Source organism: Rattus rattus, chromosome 1 (genome assembly GCF_011064425.1).
Source record: "Rattus rattus isolate New Zealand chromosome 1, Rrattus_CSIRO_v1, whole genome shotgun sequence".
In the NCBI taxonomy this organism is placed as follows: Eukaryota; Metazoa; Chordata; class Mammalia; order Rodentia; family Muridae; genus Rattus; species Rattus rattus.
The window spans coordinates 247,032,120-247,039,288 of NC_046154.1; positions in this window are offsets into that span (position 1 = coordinate 247,032,120).

Genomic DNA, 7,169 nt, shown 5'->3' on the forward strand with positions numbered 1-7,169 from the left:
CGCTGTGCAATCATTTGTCAGGGCAGCCACAGGGAATCGCTGCACCGACTGACTCTGTTGTTTACACGCTATAATAGGACCCTCAGGCCCCCAGCTATGCCCTGCACAGCCATCACAGAGAGCTCACTGCAGGCCTCCCGCCCGATGCTGCCCCTGCAAGCCCCTGCCAAGGTCACCTCCCTTACCATTCAGAGGCATTTTACAGGCTAAATAGAGGTGGTCCATCTTCTGCAGCCCAGAGGTGCCCACCACTGTGGACCCTGCCTTCCTCTCTCCCAGGCACAGCTCCCTGTGTGTTCTCTGCCCCTCAGGGTAGGTGAGTGAAGCTGACCATGCAGATGCAGGGCACGACCTAATGCTGCCTGTGTTTAAGGTGACTTCTCCCAGGTTCAAACCAGTCTTGTTTTCTTCTGGTAAACAGAAGGTCAGAGACGATGTGTGATAAAACGAATGAAAAGATGGATGGATGGATGGATGGATGGATGGATGGATGGATGGATGGATGGATGGATGGATGGTGGATGGATAGATGAATGGATGGATGAGTGACCTTTCCTGACTCTGCCTCCAAGTTACTACCCAACATGAGGCTAAGCCCTGAAACTCAGTGAATCCAGGTTCCTGGTTAACCATAGACAGCAAAGGCCTGACCCCGTCCTCAGCCTCCTGGCCCCTTCCTCTGTACAGCAGCTGAAGAAGCTACACCCACCTGGAACCAGCACGGGGATTAGCCAGGCTTCTATACAAAGCAATTTCTAAGCCTTTTAAAATCCGTCCTGGAGCATGGTGGCATATAAATAAATAAATAGACCCAAAACAATTTCCATCTGCTTTCTCTACACCAGCAATCTTCGAGCGCCCCTGCCTAGGTGCCTGTAACAGCCACTGAAGCACTGGGCTCTCCCACGGCCCTGCATGAACTCTGTGGTCCCTCCTGGGTACCAACTCAGCAGCGGGGCTCTGCAGCCTGCTCATTATGAACTGTCAGCTGACAACTATTAATCTTCAATCAGACTTTTATCAAAGAGTCTCTCTCTCTCTCTCTCTCTCTCTCTCTCTCTCTCTCAGACTGTGGATATCAGTATAGCAGCTGTCACAGGTCATTACCAGCTGCATTGTCCCCTCTATTGTGGCAAAATAAAGTCAGATAGAGAGATGGCAGGAGCTGCAATCCACAGCTTATCTGGGGATCCGTGCAAGCCAGGGGGGGGAAGGGAGGAGGAAGGAAAGGAGGGAGAGAGAGAGAGAGAGGGAGGGAGGGAGAGAGAGAGAGAGGGAGAGGAGAGAGAGAGAGAGAGGGGGAGAGGAGAGAGAGGGGGGAGGGAGAGGGGGGGGGGGAGAGCGCGCGAGAGGGGGGGGGGGGGGAGGAGAGAGAGAGAGAGAGAGAGAGAGAGAGAGAGAGAGAGAGAGAGAGAGAGAGAATTTGCTGTGCTGTCACATCTGGGCGTGTGTCTTCTTTTCGAACAAAGGGAAGGACTGTCTGGATAAATGGAACCCCATCTCCCTGCAGAGCCACCTCCAGTCTCCAGTGCCCACATAGATGTAGCCAGAGTGCACTTTCAATATCATCCAGACCAGGGGGAGAAAGGGCAGATGTAGACAGGCCAGGAGGCCTAGGAGAACTCTGTGTGTGTGGCCCTTTAGAGAGGGCCAAACATCTCCTGGCCGCAGGGGTGATAGGAAATGATGTGCACAGACGTCCCTGGGAACTGTGTGATGATTGTGTGAGACACGGAATGCCAGCACTGCCCTCGGGTAGGGATGCCCTGATTGAGATGCAGGGAGGTGATGGTGGCCTTGATGGTGGGTGTGGCATGGGGGCAGCAGTCCTGTTGACCACAGGAGAGAAGTGGGAGGGGACAGTGTGGCATATGGCCCCATGCTTCAGCAGGGCTGACTGGAGTCATCTGGTTGGTGGGGGGTATCAGTCTTTTGCTAGGATGAGAACTGTACCTGGGTGACAGTGACGTGACAAACTTGTCTTCCAGTTCTGGAAGCCAGAATCCAGATTAGACTGGCCCAGGATTGGCTCCTTCTGGGGCATTAGGGGAGCACTTGCTGGATTATCGAGAGTCTAGAAGTCTCTGCCTCTTCCACCGAAAGCATATCAACAGGTCAGGGGTCCTAGGGAGGTTGGGATGTCTGTCACTCAGCGCACTGGAATCCTCTGGGACAGTGACCAGTCACTTAACCAAGTCAGGGGCCTCATTCCTGGCATGAAGGCCTTCTGGCTCATCAGGAAGCCCCAGAAGTATGACATGGTAGGGACATAGACATACTCTGTCAGCATTAGAGAGATGTCCTTCCACCTCACCTTGAAGATGTGACTGAGGCCACCCTGGGGCGCTCCAGGTTGCACTACCTGCCTCGTACCTTCCCTGTGAGCTCCAGCTGCCCTCTCTCCCTTTGATGCAGCTATAGTGACCAGCCAGAGACATTACCAGCTATGGGGATGCTTAGTCATAGCTTCCAGGAACCTTGAAAGCAGGGCACCATCTCAGAGCTCCCAGCGCTTTAGCAGGGCCACACCTACAGTCGACTTCCTTGTGCTTTCCCTCTTCCAAGAACCTTTAAAACCAATCTCACAGCTATTCTTCTCTCCTGCAAGAACAATGGTGACCCAGGAACACCGAGCACATGTCCCTGGGCTAGATTAAGGGCACATCTAACAGCAGACCCTCAGGAGAATGGGAGCCAATCTGGTGTAAGCCCTGAATGAGCTGTGAGATAGAGCTCCTAGAAGCATCGGCCCATGGATGGGGCCAGGGCTGGCTAAGTGGAGTAGGTGCTAGTGGCAGACCTGGCTACCATCAGACAATTCTTCAACTAGAGCCCAGCCAAGATTTGTAAATCTCCTGCCTAAACTCCACACGACCTCTCTCTATTCCTCTTCCTCCTCTTCCTTTTACTCCTCTTCCACATCTTCCTCCTCCTCTTCTTCTTCCTCCCCTTCTTTCTCCTCCTCTTCCTCCTCCCCTTCCTCCTCCTCCTCTTCCTCCTTCTCTTCCTCTTCCTCCTTCACTTCCTCTCCCTCCTTCCCTCCTTCCCTCCTTCCCCCCTTTCTTCACTACTCCCCTATAAGCCATAAGTGACAAGCACTGGGACATTTTAAATGAGCATACTTGCACTTCATGCATAGGGATGAGGGGTCAACAGCTTGAGGAAGATCCAGCACCTGAAGCTGTCTGTAAGAAAGGATACAACCATCAAAGAACCACCCTGCCGTCTACCACATGGCTCTGGGAACTGCAGATGAAGTCCCAAGTCTCTTCCCACCTGGCTTACTAGAGTGCACTCATTCACCAAGCATCAACCACCCCACCCATCCACCATCCACACTGCCCCCATACCCTCTCTCTCCCACCCTGTCCATCAGCAGTCCTTCTAACCACGTATCCCCACACCTTTCCAATCCATCACCCATGGGTCCATCCATACCCCAGCCTCACCCCCATTCACCATCTATCTGTTTCCCATCTGCCCATCATCCAGTCACCCATCCATCCATTAAGTGGATACTAGCTGAGTTTCTGGTGTGTCTGAGATGCAAGTATGCAAGTCACAGGTTAAGAAGAAAGACCCTGGGGCTAAGGAAATGGCTCAGCAGGGAAGAGAGCTTTCTGTAAAATCAAGAGTACATTCAGTGGCTGGCACTTAAAAATGTTCAAAGTCCTTAGTGCTCAAAAATGCCCTTCCTACACCAGCAGAATGGAGAACAAACCTTGGGTGACAACACATTTCTGAGGAAAATCAGGAAACACAAAAAAAAAAAAAAAAAAACATTCAGATCCTCAGCACCTACATAAAGGCCCAGCATGGCTGTGCATGCCCATAAGCCCAGCACTGGAGGGTGGAGACAGCTAGCTGTGCATGCCTGTAAGCCCAGCACTGGAGAATGGAGACAGCCAGCTGTGCATGCCTGTAAGCCCAGCACTGGAGGGTAGAGACAGCTAGCTGTGCATGCCTGTAAGCCCAGCACTGGAGAATGGAGACAGCTAACTGTGCATGCCTGTAAGCCCAGCACTGGAGGGTGGAGACAGTAGCTGTGCACGCCTATAAGCCCAGCACTGGAGGGTGGAGACAGCTAGCTGTGCATGCCTGTAAGCCCAGCACTGGAGGGTGGAGACAGCTAGCTGTGCATGCCTGTAAGCCCAGCACTGGAGGGTGGAGACAGCTAGCTGTGCATGCCCATAAGCCCAGCACTGGAAGGTGGAGACAGCTAGCTGTGCATGCCTGTAAGCCCAGCACTGGAGGGTGGAGACAGCTTAGCCAAAACAAAGCTTCAGGCACTGTGAAAGACCTTGTCTCAAAAAATAACATGGAGAACAATAGAGACAGACCTAGTGTCTTCCTCTGGCCTACACACGTAGGCGCTCAAGCTCACCCACTTGCACCAGACAGAAAAGAGGAAGGAGGAAAGGGGGAGGAGGGGGAAGAAGAGGAGGAGGAAGAGAAGGAGGAGGAGGAAGAAGAGGAAGAGGAGGAAGGTCTACTCTCTGAGTCCCTTGCCATCACCTTCCAAATCAAATCTTAACCCCAATGCCTGGCACCAAGCTTTCTCCTAAGTGGACTCACCGTCCCAGTCTCTGGTGGTCCTTCCCACTTCCATCTGAATTCCTGCCAGATGTCACCAGGTCTTTGCTGCCCCTTCATGTCTATGCTGTACCCTGTCTCATCCCCTCCCACCTGGATGCCTGCTCAGCTGTCGGGCCACCTCCACCAGGAGGCTTTCCTGACTCTTCATGAGGTAACATGGCTTCTCTCCTCACTACAGCACTGGGCCAGCACCTGTCCCTACCTTCAGAAGGTCTGGCACATGCCAGTTGTCCTTAGAACAAGCTCCCCCAGACCCACCATGTACAATCCAACAGAGAGGCTGAGAAGGGATGGGGAGAGGGTCAAAACATACAGAGGAAGTGGCCTTTGTGGAAGGTAGAGCCCTGTCACAAAGACCTAAGCCGAGGTCCCAGTTCCTATACTGCTTGCCAGGTGGTGTCTCAATTTCCCAGCCCAACAAGTGGGAATGCTGTTGGGGAAGTGCTGCTTTGAGATGCATGATTTGTGAGCACCTTATCTAAATCCTACCCCTGCCCCGCCCCCACCCACCCATGCCCTGTGTGGGTCGGGAGGTCTGCCCCCCCAAGCCATAAATGGCTGGAACACTTTAAATGAATGCACGTTAGAGCATAATGCTGAAGGGTACACAACATGGGCAAAATCCAGCCCCTGGAGCTCCCTGTAGACGAGGGCTCAACCATGAAACCAACATGAGTTTCCCTCACTCTCCAGCCATTACCACAAGGGATGCAGTGGTTGCTGGTCTAGTTAGTTCTCTGCAGCTCCTTTATGGGGGAACAGGCCCTTTCCTTGAGGACAGAGCATTTCAAGATCCTCCAACAGCCACAATGGCACATGAGGGGTCAGATTAGGCCATAGGCTGAAGCAGTGACAGGTGATGTCAGACAGACAGACATACCTATGCTGTGATGCTGTGTCGTCTTCAGAGGTGGCTCTAGGCCTGGTCCATTCCACCCTTTCACCTACCTTGTGGCTATCTTAGGGGCTTCCCAAGGATCTAGGAGAAGGCCATATGCCCAAACAGGGCCCAGGACAGACAGACTGTTACCAACAGATTTGTCCTTGTAGCCAAGCATCTGCTGTCCTTGTAGTGTAAGGAGAGCTGACTCCAGACCCCTGGTCCTTCTGAGGGTCTCAGCATCTTCAGGATACCCACCTAGGCCTGGGATACCCAACCCTCACCTGACAAAAGCACCTATGGGTGGGAGAATCTTCACCCCTCCAGCTTGCAGTGCCTGTGCAGGTCCCTTCTCACAAGCAGTTGCTGTCTGCTTTCCTACCAGACACCGAACTCCAAGGACAGAACCCATGCCTGTTCCTGTCAAGTGCCAAGTGGCCAGCCAAGAGGCAGAGAGTGAATAAACAAGTTCACAGAGCCACTGACATGAGAGTGGTGACAGCCGTTCTTTCCATGAGAGGCCCCTCACCACCCTGGACCCTGGCCAAAATACCAGTCCATTCAACTCGTCCATCAGCCTGACAGGCCCCAGGTTCAGTTGTCCAGCTCCTGGATTGTACTGACCTGCAGGGGAGAAGCACACCAGTATCAGAGGGAGGACTTCAGGAAGGGCAGGAGCTCTCCATCCCTTCAGTCGTCTGTCCATCTGGGGCCACATGCTGGCCACTCCCTACTGGTCATAGCTGCTCATCATCCCAGGGTCCAGGGTCCACCTTCAGCTGCAGGCAGGAACTATGGACAGATTCAGTCTCCCTTCACATCACCGGGGATACCACCTGAATGTGTTACGGATCTCTGCCTGACCCATTCACATCTTTGACAGACACAGGCTGGAGGAGACAAGAGGATGTCGGGGCAGAGTGGAGCACAGGCTCGAATCCAGAGCTGTCTTAATAAGACCCATAGCGGGGTTGGGGATTTAGCTCAGTGGTAGAGCGCTTGCCTAGCAAGTGCAAGGCCCTGGGTTCTGTCCCCAGCTCCGAAAAAAAACAATAAATAAAACCCATAGCCTTACTAGCTAGCCTCATGGCAAGCATCGGACAATTCTTACTACCTCTATGACTTGAGCTCCTTCCCTATCATTACCTCCCAGGAATATCATTGCAATAAAATAAGGGGACTTTGGGTAGAAAAGTCTCTGGGAGCTCTTAGCTGGGAGTAATGGTTGGGAGAGGGGCATCTATATGATGTGGAAGAGAGGTCAATCCCAGGAGACCAGGGAGTGTAGAGGTGTAGAATTACTTCCCCGTGTGGGGCTTTGAGAGCTGTGTTATATTCTGTCATTGTCCAGGAGGAAGCCTGACTCAGAAAGGCGGTAACATTTGCTCAGAGGGAAAAAGAACTAGTATCAGTCAAGTCTGGGCTCTGCAGATGCTTTGCAACAAGGGACCTTCCCCACTTGGGAACTTATGGGTGTTGCTCATAACCTCAAGTGCGCATGTGACAGGTGCCATGCTAGGAGCAGTACATCAATAGACTCCGTGGTATGAAAGGTCCTCGCTCTCCAGTCTCCCTGACCTCAGCCCAGGTCATCCTCCAATTCCGCCCAGTGACCACATCCCAAGATGAGTGCATTTTACTGTCACCCCCCATTGAGTCCATGGTAGGAGAGGACCCGGAAGATAGAAGGCTC